Below are 14405 nucleotides of genomic sequence, written 5' to 3' on the forward strand. Positions count from 1 at the left end.
TTTATTACGAGAAAGTTAATGGAGGTTGCCGACAACTCTGCTGCAAACAGAGATTTGCACATTTTACAATGCACTTTGTTCTGGCCTGTGAGCTGTAAAACTGGGCAAGGAGGTGGGGGGAGAGAAATAAGCCAAATTAAGTGCAGGGAAAAGCGACAGATGAGAGAGTCGAAGGAAAGAAGGCAGCTCACAAGGCAGGGAATCATAGAGCTGTAGAGATGGAAGGGACTCTGAGGGTAATCTAGACCAACCCTCTGCAATGCAGGAATCTCAACTAAATACTGTATTTTTCACTCCATAAGACGCACCAGACCACAAGACGCACCTAGTTTTTGGAGGAGGAAAACAAGAAAAAATATATTCTGAATCCCAGAAGCCAGAACAACAAGAGGGATCACTGCGCAGCGAAAGCAGCAATCCCTCTTGCTGTTCTGGCTTCTGGGATAGCTGCGCAGCCTGCATTCGCTCCATAAGACGCACGCACATTTCCCCTTAGTTTTTAGGAGGGAAAAAGTGAGTCTTATAGAGCAAAAAATACGGTAATTCCCTCGCAGATGGCCATCCATCCTCTGTTTAGGTTAGGCTGAGAGAAGGCAGCTATTGCAAGAGTGTTGTTGGCCCAGAAATGGAAACAAGAAGAATTACCGACGAAAGAAGAATGGCTGACGAAATTAATGGACTATGCAGAATTAGATAAGATGACAGGAAGGATTCGAAACCTGCGGGACCACTGATTTTGGATATAATGGGCCACTGATTTTGGATATAATATTGAATTAGGTGCATGGCATGAACTATGGAATGTAAATATGAAATTTACGGCTTCTACAGCATTGAAGGAGAATCTATGGGAAATGATTTAGAGGTGGCATCTTACGCCGGCAAAATTGTCAAAGATGTACAGAATGAAAAATAAGAAGTGTTGGAAATGTAAAGAGGCGGAGGGAGATCTTTACCACATGTGGTGGACCTGTGGTAAGGTGGAAAAAAAATGGGGCATAATTTACAATGAACTCAAAATAAATATTTAAGTACGCTTTCTCAAAAAAGCCCAAAGCCTTTCTACTGGGATTGATGGGGAAGGAAATACAGTGGTACCTCGAGTTAAGTACTTAATTCGTTCCAGAGGTCCGTTCTTAACCTGAAACTGTTCTTAACCTGAAGCACCACTTTAGCTAATGGGGCCTCCTGCTGCCGCCGCACCGCCGGAGCATGATTTCTGTTCTCATCCTGAAGCAAAGTTCTTAACCCGAGGTACTATTTCTGGGTTAGCAGAGTCTGTAACCTGAAGCGTATGTAACCTGAAGCGTATGTAACCTGAAGCGTATGTAACCTGAGGTACCACTGTAAAAAAAAAGGATCAAAAACTTTTTCTATATGCCACGGTGGCAGCAAGAATTATGCTGGCCCAGAACTGGAAAACAGATGTAATACCTACCATTGCGGAATGGCAAGTTAAGATGATGAGTTATGCAGAACTGGCCATATTGTCAGGAAAAATACGAGACCAGGATGAACAGAAGTTTCAAGAAAGCTGGAGTAAATATATGGTGTATATAAGAGATAATTGTAAAACCCTAAAGACACTGGCAGGGCTGGAATAACTCTTACAACGTATGGTAAAAATAAAGTTAACTAAATAGAATACGCGATGTTAGAAATTATACGATACTTACCGAAGGGGTGGAGGGAAGCTCAGCAGAGCTAAAGATAATTATGTGACATATTTGTATTATAAGTGTATGTTCAATGAAAACAATAAAAATTTATGGGGGGGGGGGACGAAACCTGACGGACCAGAGATTCTCAGAAGACTGGAATAAATATGTGAACTATTTGAAAAGCAATTGTAATCAACAGGTTACGCTAGTAGGATTACAAGAAGTTTAGTAAGGATGAACATATGAAATATTGCAAGGAAGGTTATGAAGAGAGTTATTAGTTAAGATAATTAAAAGCAATGGTGAAATTAAGAAATGAAAATAAAGTGAAAAAGATTGGAAAATTTTCAGGTGCAATTGATGGAAGTAAAAAAAAATTGTATAAAATATGAAATTGCGTTAAATGATTGTTGAAAATGATATGTTAAAAATCAAGAAACTAAATATTGGTGTATGCAATTTTTATTTCTTAATTATATTTGGTGGTAGTATGGTTGTATTGTTTTTTGTAACATAAAATCATTCAATAAAAATTATTTTTAAAAAATCAATAAATATATATATATATATATATAGAGAGAGAGAGAGAGAGAGAGAGAGAGAGAGAGAGAGAGAGAGAGAGAGAGAGAGAGAAGACAGCGATTGGTTCAATGTTACACCCAGTGAATGTCATGGCCCAGTAGGAATTCGAACCCTTGTCTCCCAGGTCCTAGCGTAACGCTCTAACCACTACACCACACTGTCTCTCAGACCACCGGCCTGATCCAGCATCTCGTGCTCCGGCGAGTTTTTGCTTGTCCATTGGCAGCCGGAGATAAATCCAGATTGTATATTAAAACTGAGCGTGTTGAGCGCCTATATGGGAAAATGCTAATTGGAATTTACTGGCTGTAAAAGGGAAACTAAACATTTATCAAGGATTTTACTCCCATCTGTCAGTGGCTGTTAAGTGGCCAATGGACCATCTGCTCCTCTGTTTGCCATGGTTGGGGACAAACACAGGTGTGCTTGATTCACACACGCCCCAAATCCAGCCCATTTCCAAATTTTGCCCTAGAAAGTATTGATTGGATGGTGCCCTAGATTTTTCACAAATGTTTTTCCTTGCTGAGAGAGAGAGAGCTTCCAGATGGGTATTTTATTGTGGGCTGGCTGCACCTCGTGCACGAGAGTTTTTCTGCAGCATTAATAATAATAATAATAATAATAATAATAATAATAATAATAATAATAATAATAATAATTTATTATTTATTATTTATCCCCCGCCCATCTGGCTGGGCTTCCCCAGCCACTCTGGGCGGCTTCCAAAAAAGTATTAAAATACTGTCATACATCAAACATTAAAAGCTTCACTAAACAGGGCTGCCTTCAGATGTCTTCTAAAAGTCTGGTAGTTGTTGTTCTCTTTGACATCTGGTGGGAGGGCGTTCCACAGGGCGGGTGCCAATACCGAGAAGGCCCTCTGCCTGGTTCCCTGTAACCTCGCTTCTCGCAGGGAGGGAACCGCCAGAAGGCCCTCAGCGCTGGACCTCAGTGTCCAGGCAGAACGATGGGGATGGAGACGCTCCTTCAGGTCTACTGGACCGAGGCCATTTAGGGCTTTCAAGGTCAGCACCAACACTTTGAATTGTGCTCAGAAACGTACTGGGAGCCAATGTAGGTCTTTCAAGACCGGTGTTATATGGTCTCGGCGGCCACTCCCAGTCACCAGTCTGGCTGGCGCGTTCTGGATTTGTTGTAGTTTCCGGGTCACCTTCAAAGGTAGCCCCACGTAGAGCGCATTGCAGATAACCAGAGCATGCGCCACTCTGGCGAGGCAGTCCGCAGGCACATAGGGTCTCAGCTGTGTACCAGATGGAGCTGATAAACAGCTGCCCTGGACATTTGCACAAAATACCTTACTTTTCCATGTATAAGAAGCCCCGACATATAAGACGCCCTCTATTTTGGGGGGGCTCAAATCTAAGAAAATGGGGGGAGATGGCCCAGAGTTGTTGAGCTTTCTGGGGGGAGATTACCCAGGGTTTTTGAGCTTTTTCAGGGGGGGTTGCCAGAAATCGCTCACCTGCACGTGTCTCTAAATCCGCCTCTCTTCTGTCCCCTCACCGGCAGAAGCTGTCAATCACCCACCCAATTGCCACCACATCAGCCAGTCAACACCAGCTATTGACGCAGCAACCAATAACACACCCCCTAGCCGCTGACAGTCGCAGCTGCAACCAATCAAATGTCCACCCTATGCACAATCCATGTATAAGACAGCCCCCACTTTTTAGCATAGTTTATAAAAAAAAACACCTAGTCTTATACTCAGAAAAGTACAGTAGTTGGCCGCAAAATACATGCACATCTTACTTAATCAGTGCATGGACAGGGGGTTTTTCCCCAGCCAGTTTTGGCTCCTCTTAAGGTAAAGGGACACTTGACCATTAGGTCCAGTCGTGACCAACTCTGGGGTTGCGGCGCTCATCTCGCTTTATTGGCCGAGGGAGGCGGAATACAGCTTCCGGGTCATGTGGCCAGCATTACTAAGCCACTTCTGGCGAACCAGAGCAGAGCACGGAAACACCATTTACCTTCCCGCCGGAGCGGTACCTATTTATCTACATGCACTGGCGTGCTTTCGAACTGCTAGGTTGGCAGGAGCAGGGACCGAGCAACGGGAGCTCAGTCCGTCGCGGGGATTCGAACCGCCAACCTTCTGATCGGCAAGTCCTAGGCTCTGTGGTTTAACCCACAGCGCCACCTGCGTCCCTTTTGGCTCCTCTTAGGTGGCAGCTATTCTAAGAGAACAAGAGAGGCGTTTAAGATAGAGTTATTTTTCTAGAAAAATAGCACTGGCTCGGGAAGTCTGTGCTTAGGGAAGAGTCAGGCCAGACAGATTTAATCACAAGTGCACTTCAGCCTGGTCATTAAACGCAGCCTGGTCATTAAACTTCAAGAGGACATCGGTTAAATTGGTGGAGCTGCAGAGCTGGGAAACGGGTTGCCTGCCTATGTTACAAATTGCCCTTGGGACACCTTGCAAGTAGAACTTACCAAATTGCTGCCAGGATCTGCTCCGCATTGTACTAACTACATAATCCTCAGGGTCCCTTCCAACTGTACATTTCTATGACTTTCAGTCGCTCTCAAAGATCAGCCGCAACGTGGTCTCTTAGTGACATCTAGTGGCAAAGTCACAGCATGTTAAACTAGACAGCATCTTAAAAAGCAGAGACATCACCTTGCTGACAAAGGTCTGTATAGTTCAATCTCTGCTTTTCCCAGTAGTAATGTATGGAAGTGACAGCTGGACCATAAAGAAGGCTGATCGCCGAAAAATGGATGCTTTTGAATTATGGTGCTGGAGGAGACTCTTGAGAGTCCCATGGACTTAAAGAAGATCAAACACATCCATTCTTAAGGAAATCAGCCCTGAGTGCTCACTGGAAGGACAGATCCTGAAGCTGAGGCTCCAAGACTTTGGCCACCTCATGAGAAGAGAAGACTCCCTGGAAAAGACCCTGATGTTGGGAAAGATCAAGGAGAAGGGGACGACAGAGGACGAGATGGTTGGACAGGGTTCTCGAAGCTACCAGCATGAGTTTGACCAAACTGTGGGAGTTAGTGGAAGACAGGAGTGCCTGGCGTGCTCTGGTCCATGGGGTCATGAAGAGGCGGACACGACTAAATGACTAAACATCAACACAAAGCACAGGGGTGGGGGTTAGCCGGTCCAGGACTTGGCCCTCCATCCTCAAGCTCCAACCTGCGTGCAAATAAACAGCCACGAGGCAAGGCGAGCTCACTCTCTATGGGAGATTTATTGATAGAAAACATCTCTCCTCCGCCACCACGAGAACTAGGAAAGATTACATTGGCATCTGGAGAATTGGAGAGGCAGGAGAAGGGGGTGTCACCTCCTCAAGCCCCCCATCCATTTCTGCTGGGCCATCTCTGTCCCACAGGTGTGCCGAGTTCCTTGAGGTCACCCTCTCGCCCTCGAGGAGACATCCAGGATAATGGATTGCTGCCTCTCGACCAGTTCCTCTCTTCTGCAAGAGAACTGCTCCTCAGCCTTTGAACCCCTGGGCCACGTTGGAGCCCAGAATCGCAATGGATCCTGTGTTCCAGCCCTTCCTCTTCTTCCCCTTCCCGGACCGCTGCCCTCTCGGGTCCTGGGATCGAGAGAGGAAATAAAAAGAAGGGGATTTAGGGTGTTATTACTTAGTCAAAGAAAGTTCTTTCTTCCTCTCTCAGAACACTAGAACTCGATTTCTGTAGTTTAGCTACGCAGCTGCTTGGAGAAGTTGTCTCTTTCATCATAGCTGTCAACTTTTCCCTTTTCTTGCGAGGAATTCTGTTAGGTTGTGGGTGAACATATCAGACGACACAGCGATTCTTCAAACAGCTCTTGTTTATTCACAGGCCAGAACAGAACTGAACTGAAGGGTTCAGCCAGGCTGCTTATATAGAGCTCCACTACAACGCAACAGTAACCATTTTCTGTAACTATCCAATCACTTTTGATCCCTTATTTGCATATGTGGACCTGAGTGAAAACTATCTACAATATCCCCCTGCTGGCCCAGGGTAAGAACTTCAGTACATAACAAATTCTATTCAGAATAAGGGAATTTCCCTTAAAAAAGGCGAAACATTGACAGCTATGTCTTTGATCGGTCCTGAATATTCCAACATTCCTCTTCAATGGATGTATCTGAGTTATGAGAGAGGGAAGGAAAATTTTCTCTCTCTACTTTCAAATTGCTAGTATAATTTTATAAACTTCTACCATGTCTAACCTGTCAGAGGCCACATGGTGGAAGTGGACCCTTTCATTTTCTGCCACCCTGTTTTCAAAATGGTTTTTATTGATATTTATATATTACAAACACACGCCAAAAAAACAGAATTTAAATTAAACATGCCGTATTGTATACCATTCACCCCCATGTAAACGTGTCAGTGCTATAGGTTAATCAATATTAATACATTTCTTTGCAGTACAGCGGCACCTCGGAAGTAGAACGGAATTTTTTCCAGAAGTCAATTCAACTTCCAAAACGTTCAGAAACCAAGCCGCAGAAGCTGTGTCGGACATTTGGGTTCCAAAGAACATTTGCAAACTGGAACACTCACTTCCAGGTTTCCATAAACCGAACTTTCCATAAACCGAACTTTTTTCAGTCCTCAAAGCCAGATATCACAGGCTCACTTTGGGGCAGAAAGTCCATAAGGAGTTTCCACTCATCAATATATGTCAACAAGGATTTTTCTCTAAGTAAACACATCAGTTTTGTCACCTCAGCTAAATCCAATAATTTCAATAACCGTTCTTCCACAGTAGGTAATAATAAGCCCTTCTATCTTTCGCCACTGTGAATTATTATTACTTAAATTTCTATGTAAAGTATTGCACTTGGGCAAAAAAAATTGAGAGGCACAAATACAAGATGGGTGACACCTGGCTTGAGAGCAGTACATGTGAAAAGGATCTAGGAGTCTTGGTTGACCACAAACTTGACATGAGCCAACAGTGTGACGCGGCAGCTAAAAAAGCCAATGCAATCCTGGGCTGCATCAATAGGAGTATAGCATCTAGATCAAGGGAAGTAATAGTGCCACTGTATTCTGCTCTGGTCAGACCTCACCTGGAGTACTGTGTCCAGTTCTGGGCACCACAGTTCAAGAAGGACACTGACAAACTGGAACGTGTCCAGAGGAGGGCAACCAAAATGGTCAAAGGCCTGGAAACGATGCCTTATGAGGAACGGCTAAGGGAGCTGGGCATGTTTAGCCTGGAGAAGAGGAGGTTAAGGGGTGATATGATAGCCATGTTCAAATATAGAAAAGGATGTCACATAGAGGAGGGAGAAAGGTTGTTTTCTGCTGCTCCAGAGAAGCGGACACGGAGCAATGGATCCAAACTACAAGAAAGAAGATTCCACCTAAACATTAGGAAGAACTTCCTGACAGTAAGAGCTGTTCGACCGTGGAATTTGCTGCCAAGGAGTGTGGTGGAGTCTCCTGCTTTGGAGGTCTTTAAGCAGAGGCTTGACAACCATATGTCAGGAGTGCTCTGATGGTGTTTCCTGCTTGGCAGGGGGTTGGACTCGATGGCCCTTGTGGTCTCTTCCAACTCTAGGATTCTATGATTCTATGATTCTAGACTGCCCTTCATCTGAAGATCACAAGGCGGTTTACAATATAACCAGAATTAGCATCCGAACAAGACTGTAATAGCAATCCAGATAATATCCTGAGAACATGACCTAGAACAATGGTCCCTTTTGCTGCATCAGGATGTTAATCTTTGATAAACATCCATTACGTTGCCTCTGATTCCTCGTTGTCAGGGAGGGAAGGACAGAAAGAGGCACTTACATACCTTCCAACATTTCTTTGATCAAAATAGGGACATCCTAAATAATAATAATAATAATAATAATAATAATAATAATAATAATAATAATAATAATATCCCAGCCATCTGCCTGAGTTGCCCCAGCCACTCTGGGTGGCTTCCAGCATATATAAAAACATAATAAAACATTTTGTAATATAAGGTAAATAGAAAATTCTTGGAAGTAATAAATAGGCTTAGGGGTAGAATAAGAATATGTGGTAGTAAATATTAATGATTAGAAGAATAATAAAGGAGAAGAGGTTAGTTAATGAAAGGAGTTAATATCATTAGAAATATGAAATTGGAGAACTGTAATACAGGTGATATAATGAAATTCAGATAGAGGGGATTCGAGGAAGTCAGTTACCAATGTTAAGAGATTTAGGTATTTGAAGTAATAATTTTCTTATGTGTTTAGTTTATAGTCTTTGTTATGTGTTTTTTGGGGGGTTTTTTGTGGTTTTTTTGCTGTGTGAAAAATCTGGAAAATCAATTTTAAAAATTTGGGGAAAAAATATAATAAAACATTGAGCATTAAGAAACATCCCTTTAAATGTCTTCTAAATGTTACTTTAGAGGGACGCAAGTGGCGCTGTGGGTTAAACCACAGAGCCTAGAACTTGCCAATCAGAAGGTCGGCGGTTCGAATCCCCGTGACGGGGTGAGCTCCCGTTGCTTGGTCCCTGCTCCTGCCCTCCTAGGAGTTCGAAAGCACGTCAAAGTGCAAGTAGATAAATAGGTACCACTCCAGCGGGAAGGTAAACGGCATTTCCGTGCGCTGCTCTGGTTCACCAGAAGCGGCTTAGTCCGCTGTACGCTGGCTCCCTCGGCCAATAAAGCAAGATGAGCGCCGCAACCCCAGAGTCGGCCAAGACTGGACCTAATGGTCAGGGGTCCCTTTACCTTTACCTAAAGGTTACTTATCTGCTTGGCTCCAATGTCACATGGCCTCCATCATTTCTTCAATGAAAATAGGGACATCCTAAGGAAAAACCGAACCTTCTGGGATCAATTCAGGAACTTCTGTAAATCCAAGCCTGTCGCTGGAAAATAGAGAGATTTGTAGGGTCTGGACTTACCATAGCTAGCAGCTGCCTTGCATCCCCTTGTACCATCCCTCTGTCCTGTCTTTGTACAATGTCCGCTCCTTCCTTTGCCATCGCTCCTTGCTGGCTTGGCCTCGCCACGGCGGCTGCAGCCAAGACCCCGAGAATCAGGAGGTGGAGGTAAATTCCCTTCATCTCCTACATTCGGAGGGACCGGGATTTTGCAAGGAGCTCTTGAGGGTGTTTGCTGTTTCTCTTGCCCAGAAGGTGGAGCTCACCTGGGCAGGTGATCTCATGGCAAGGGCTTCCTGGCAGGCCTCACAAAGGGTGGTTTGTGGCCGCTATCCTATTTCCCAAGACTTGAAGCCCACCCTCTTACCCTGAGAGAAACAGACAGCAGAAAGGCCCCTTCCACAGGGCATCGCAGCAGGAAATATTTCCCAAGAGCCTCCCGTCACATCGAACAAGACAAGGTTGTCGTTGTTTAAAAACAGAGCTGGCAAGGAAGGATTTTCAGGCCACAAGAGGAGAAAGAGAGTTGCAAAAATGAGACTCTCCGGTTGTATCGACTTTTATCGCCAGGAAAGTGATACGTGAAGCTCAGATCTGGCAAAAGGCTTTGCGGAATTTGATATCATCCTGGACAATATATCGCCTCCATCCTGGCAGAACTTTAGATGTGGATTCATTTGGGACCGTGAGCTGCGGCAAACAGCCATGGCGGAATGAAAAGAAGGAGAAAAAGTTTTGCTTTGTTCGTTTTTATTCTTCTTCTGTGAAAATCAGTAAATGGCATGTTTCTTTAAAAAATAAATAAATGAAGTGGGAAAGTTGACCCAACGACTTAAATCAGCGAAAGGCAAGGCTAAAATATTTGCTTGGCCTGTAAGGTGCTCTCAGCACTCTGGAAGCCTAGGAATGCTTAGGCTGCCATCTTATGGGAATGCAAGTGGCCCTGTGAGATGATGATGATGATGATGATGATGATGATGATGATAATTTATTGATACCCCACTATAGCTATAGCTTAGGGCCACATTCTCTTGGGGCCCCCAAAAATTTAAAGGGAAAAAACCCTGGATGTACATTTCCAAAATATAAAACAAATAAAATAAAACCTACATACAGCAACACTGTTTTGTGTTGTGTAAGGAATGGTCCCCGCCTGCTAGCCTGATCCTTCAAATATCACTGGTTTGCTCATTTCTATATACAGTGGTACCTCAGGTTAAGAACTTAATTTGTTCTGGAAGTCCATTCTTAACCTGAAACTGTTCTTAACCTGAGGTACCACTTTAGCTATAGGGGCCTCCCGTCGCCGCTGCGCCGCCGCCACCCAATTTCTGTTCTTATCCTGAAGCAAAGTTCTTAACCCGAGGTACTATTTCTGGGTTAGTGGAGTCTGCAACCTGAAGCATCTGTAACCTGAAGCGTCTGTAACCTGAGGTACCACTGTATAGGGTGCCTACATTCTACATAGAATCATAGAATCATAGAGTTGGAAGAGACCACAAGGGCCATCGAGTCCAACCCCCTGCCAAGCAGGAAACACCATCAGAGCACTCCTGACATATGGTTGTCAAGCCTCTGCTTAAAGACCTCCAAAGCAGGAGACTCCACCACACTCCTTGGCAGCAAATTCCACTGTCAAACAGCTCTTACTGTCAGGAAGTTCTTCCTAATGTTTAGGTGGAATCTTCTTTCTTGTAGTTTGGATCCATTGCTCCGTGTCCGCTTCTCTGGAGCAGCAGAAAACAACCTTTCTCCCTCCTCTAGGTGACATCCTTTTATATATTTGAACATGGCTATCATATCACCCCTTAACCTCCTCTTCTCCAGGCTAAACATGCCCAGCTCCCTTAGCCGTTCCTCATAAGGCATCGTTTCCAGGCCTTTGACCATTTTGGTTGCCCTCCTCTGGACACGTTCCAGTTTGTCAGTGTCCTTCTTGAATTGTGGTGCCCAGAACTGGACACAGTACTCCAGGTGAGGTCTGACCAGAGCAGAATACAGTGGCACTATTACTTCCCTTGATCTAGATGCTATACTCCTATTGATGCAGCCCAGAATTGCATTGGCTTTTTTAGCTGCCGCGTCACATGGACTGGTTGTAACAATTACTTTGCTAAAATACATATTTTGGTTATGTGCAAATGGCTTGAGATACTTATTTGGTCCAAAAATTACTATATAGAATATAAAAGGTAAAGGTAAAGGTAAAGGGACCCCTGACCATTAGGTCCAGTAGTGACCGACTCTGGGGTTGCTGCACTCATCTCGCTTTATTAGCCGAGGGAGCCGGCGTACAGCTTCTGGGTCATGTGGCCAGCAGGACTAAGCCGCTTCTGGCGAACCAGAGCAGCGCACAGAAACGCCGTTTATGTCCTGCCGAAGCTGTACCTCTTTATCTACTTGCACTTTGACGTGCTTTCGAATTGCTAGGTTGGCAGGAGCAGGGACCGAGCAATGGGAGCTCACCCCGTCACGGGGATTCAAACCGCCGACCTTCTGACCGGCAAGTCCTAGGCTCTGTGGTTTAACCCACAGCGCCACCCGCGTCCCATATAGCATATATTCAACACAAAAAACAGCGACAATTTGTTGTTGACAAAGGACAGCTGGACATCTCAAGGGCCCCATCACCTTCAGTAGCTGAGGGCCGCATCAAACCGAAATCCGGCCCTGGCCATGAGTGACTGTCTTATTTGGAACCAAGCTTGTAGAAGCTATGAGAGAGGCAAGGAGACACTGTCTTAGGGTTACATGTTCTGCACAGCCTCCCTATTCCTCGAAGACAGCAGCCCCCCACCCCAATAAATAACCTCACATGCACACACACAGTTTGCAAGGCTATCAATTGTTTAATTAGCCAAAGGTCTGGGGAAAGAGGGGTGTTTTTGCCTGGCGGCTAAAACAAGCCTTTGTTTCCCCCGAAAGACAACAGCACAGGGACGTTGTAGCGTCGTCGGGTTCTTGCAAAGCTGGTTCCACCTGTTTGTGAATTTCCCAGAAGACCACCGGGCGATGGGGGTGCTTTGATGCTGTTAACGCTTCCTTTTCAGATCGCCTCGAGACTTTTAGCGGCCTCTCAAGGCGCCAAAGCATCCTGGACGAATTGTGACAATCCTCCGGCCGTTCACCCATCTGACGAAAGCGCAGGCAAACCACCTCCATCTACTGGACCTCCTGGCCCTCACTCCCTGCGGAAAAAAGGTCCATGGGAGAATGAGCATGGCAGAGTCAGGGGGTAGGAGTTGGGAGTTACTACTACCCCTATGTGGGACGCGGGTGGCACTGTGGTCTAAACCACTGAGCCTAGGGCTTACCAATCGGAAGGTCGGCGGTTCGAATCCCTGCGACGGGTTGAGCTCCCGTTGCTCAGTCCCTGCTCCTGCCCACCTAGCAGTTCAAAAGCATGTCAAGTGCAAGTAGATAAATAGGTACCACTCCAGCGGGAAGGTAAATGGCATTTCCATGTGCTGTTCTGGTTCGCCAGAAGTGGCTTAGTCCTGCTGGCCACATGGCCCGGAAGCTGTCTGCAGACAAACGCCAGCTCCCTCGGACTATAGAGCGAGATGAGCGCGCAACCCCAGAGTCGTCTGCGACTGGATCTTATGGTCAGGGGCACCTTTACCTTTACTACCCCTCCTATACCCACAACCAAACACACACACAAAAATTCTGAGCATATTATTATACTGAAGGAGTGTCTCCACACCCATTGTTCTTCCCTGGACGCCGTGGTCCAGCGCCGAGGGCCTTCTGGCGGTTCGCTCCCTGTGAGAAGCTGCCCAGAGTGGCTGGGGAAACCCAGCCAGATGGGCAGGGTATAAATAATATATTATTATTACAGTGGTGCCTCGCAAGATAAAAAGAATCCGTTCTGTGATTCTCTTCGTCTAGCGGTTTTTTCGTCTTGCGAAGCAAGCCCATTGACGGATTAGCGGATTAGCGCTATTAGCGCTATTAGCGGCTTTTAGCGGCTTATCTGCTTAACGGATCAGCTGATAAGCGGCTTAGCGGCTTAGAAAAAGGGGGGAAGGGGAAAAAACCCGCAGGAACTCGCAAGACATTTTCGTCTTGCGAAGCAAGCCCATAGGAGATTCATTTTGCGAAGCACCTCCAAAAAGGAAAACTCTTTCGTCTAGCGAGTTTTCCGTCTTGCGAGGCATTCGTCTTGCGGGGCACCACTGTATTATTATTATTATTGTTATTATTATTATTATTATGTGGGCATTCCACAGGGTGAGTGCCACCACCGAGAAGGCCCTCTGCCTGGTTCCCTGGACACTCCTTCAGGTATACTGGGCCGAGGACATTTAGGGCTTTCAAGGTCAGCACCAACACTTTGAATTGTGCTCAGAAACGTACTGGGAGCCAATGTAGGTCTTTCAAGACCGGTGTTATGTGGTCTCGGCGGCCGCTCCCAGTCCCCAGTCTGGCTGCCGCATTCTGGATTAATTGCAGTTTCTGAGTCACCTTCAAAGGTAGCCCCACGTAGAGCGCATTGCAGTAATCCAAGCGGGAGATAACCAGAACATGCACCACTCTGGCGAGATGGACCTTTTCTGTAAGAGGTCCTTGTACAATATCTCAGCACCCACCTGTATCTCCTGGTTGCCTGCATCCTTGGGGCCTCCATCTCCTTCCCTCAAGATGGAGCTTCTTGGAGCTGAGTCTTCCTGTAGGGCTACAGCCCCCCACACCACCAAGCCCACCAGCAGCACCAGCAGCCAGAAGCTGCGCAACTTGTTGGGTCTGGATTTGGGCATGGCGACCTGGAGAGAATGAGAAGAAGGGGAGAAGATTCAGGGTTGTCATCTGTCCTCAAGGTGGAAGGAAGTCCTGCTCCAAGGCGGAGAGGAACATCATGAAACCACCTCTTCAGCCGTTGGAACCTCAGAGTTTCCCCATCGCATGAACATTGTGGGCTGACAGTTGGGTTGGGGCCTTGATGGGGGAATAAGGAATAAAAGACACTGCTGGCTTCAGAAGGACATAAGGAACTGCTTTGCATCAAGTCAGACCACTGGTCTATCCATATTTTCTATCTCCGCATGTGTAACAACTCTAACTTTTTACTTTTATATATATATATACCTATGACTACAGCTTTTTAACAATATTTCCCCACCTCTCTCTCCTCCCCCTACTTCCCACCACTATCCGCCTTATCGCTTAAATATTCCTTCCAGATTTGTTCTGGAAGGAAGCGAGGTGAGGATATTTATAGCAAAGGTAACAACAAAAAAATTGTTATTAAGGGTAATTGAATTTAATTTTAAATTATGTTCCGGAAACGTG

General features: G+C 45.6%; 2 long non-coding RNA genes across 2 annotated transcripts in view; both read right to left on the reverse strand.

The window, feature by feature from the left end:
• LOC308569732 overlaps nt 1-14405 on the reverse strand; it is a 317777-nt gene that overhangs the window by 271594 nt on the left and 31778 nt on the right. The window lies entirely within an intron of this gene.
• LOC308569822 lies at nt 5452-9384 on the reverse strand. The gene is made up of 2 exons (XR_014000887.1): nt 9135-9384; nt 5452-5824 (listed from the first exon to the last, which is right to left on the reverse strand). It is a non-coding gene; the product is annotated as an uncharacterized lncRNA (long non-coding RNA).

This window comes from Podarcis bocagei (assembly GCF_964188305.1).
Source record: "Podarcis bocagei genome assembly, chromosome: 12".
Classification (NCBI taxonomy): domain Eukaryota; kingdom Metazoa; phylum Chordata; class Lepidosauria; order Squamata; family Lacertidae; genus Podarcis; species Podarcis bocagei.